Source organism: Sinocyclocheilus anshuiensis, unplaced genomic scaffold (assembly GCF_001515605.1).
Source record: "Sinocyclocheilus anshuiensis isolate Anshui unplaced genomic scaffold, SAMN03320099.WGS_v1.1 scaffold2271, whole genome shotgun sequence".
Lineage (NCBI taxonomy): Eukaryota > Metazoa > Chordata > Actinopteri > Cypriniformes > Cyprinidae > Sinocyclocheilus > Sinocyclocheilus anshuiensis.
In genome coordinates, this window is record NW_015537572.1 from 321726 (window position 1) to 323660 (window position 1935).

Genomic DNA, 1935 nt, shown 5'->3' on the forward strand with positions numbered 1-1935 from the left:
CAGGTGTCACATTTGTAAAGATTTTTCTAGTCAACTAGTAGTCATTCATTTAAAGGTGACATATCATGAAAATCTGACTTTTCCAGCTTTTAAGTGCTATAATCAGGTCCCCGGTGCATCTACCAACCAATGAAACGTGAAAAAGATGAACCCAGTAACTTTGTTTTGGGAAGCTTGTAACACTCCAAAGAGAAAGGAAAACTTGAAATCGCATCATATGACCCCTTTAATATATTCCGCACTCAAGCGCATGCATAAAGCTTGCTGCAAAGCATCGTTAATGACTATGAAGTAATGATGCACTGTTTGCGTGTATATGAACATATTGCATTGTGTTTCATACTTAACTGTTTGTTTGAGCACTGATATTATATTTTCAGTAATTCATTGTACTTTAATACAAGCCTATATTTCTTATTCAAGATACTCGATGTTCCATGTGCTGTGTCCACTCCCACTGTAAACTCAACCCAACTCAGTTTATTGATACTGGCCCAAATTCAGCAGGCAAGGAGATGATCCAATAGCACACCTAGAGAAGTGTGATGAATATCTGGCCTTTCACCATCAAAGCAGTGCAGAAATCTTACCCATGCTTCCATCAGACTGGTGACTGGTGGATTGCTGGCAAAACCCAGGTAAAAACCAGGGGCCTCATTTATAAAATGTTGCGTATAAACCGTCCTAAATTTGTTCTAAGATAATTTCTCAAAAATGCGTAAGTGCTATTCAGAGAAAACGAACGTGCGCACAAAAACACGTGCGTACGCCTCTCTTCCAGATGTGACGTTTAGAAATCACAAATGATCTTGATCTCCGCCTTGTAAACGCCCCCTAATTAATATCATTACCATATAAAAGAGCACACGCCAATATCCGACTTTCTATGCTTGAGAATGACGAGCACAAAGAAAAAAAAAACTTTACTGAGTCTGAAATTGAGGTCCTGCTGGCGGAGGTAGAGGTTCGTGTGGGACGCTTTTTATTTAGCCTAATAATGTGTAATTATTCTGTGGACAAACAATGTGTGTGGTTATATTTTTTCTATTGACTATTATCAAAATTACTACTTCTAGAAACAACAGAAATAATAATAGTAATTATAAAACAATTAGGTTTCCAAAAGTAAGAATAAACTATGAATTCAAGTAAAATTTTCAGTCATCTTATAAAAAGTGAGCCATCCTACTTTTAAAATCACTTGCTATGACAACTAATAAAAAGTTTAGTATCACGAAATTCTTGCAAAACTTTAAAAAACATTATTGAAAGAATAATTGGACGTTTCATATCATAATAAAATAAATTATTACATGATAATGGTATCCGGTCTGAAAAAACCTGCATGTGATTTGGCATTTCTTCATATTTACACAGTTTACTAATGCTGCTCAAATGTGCCATTAATGTACTGACACAAAAATATATAGTGTATTTTATACAAATAAAACTGATAAAACAAAAACACAAAAAATGACAAAAACAAAGTTTAAAGGGGTCATATGATGCGATTTAAATTTTTCCTTTCTCTTTGGAGTGTTAAAAGCTCTTGGTGCATAAAGAAGATCTGTAAAGTTGCAAAGACTAAAGTCTCAAATCCAAAGAGATATTCTTTATAAAAGTTAAGTCAGCCACGCCTACCTAAAACGGCTCGTTCTAACACGCCCCCACATGTCTACCTCACTATGTGGGAAGATTTGCATAACGCCGCCCAAATGTTCACGCAAAGAAAGAAGGCGTAACTTTTATTCTCACTGTAGTATTGTTGCCGCTTTCCGCCATGTCCTGAAGACGCTGTGTGCTTCGTTGTGAAAGTGAAACTACTTTGTTTGGTCTTCCAAAAGAGGATGATATCCACTTCGTCATGCCTAGAGCTGATCTGTGCTGGTCGCTGAGGGAATACATCAACTTAGTGCCGTGGATCGCCGGATCGGC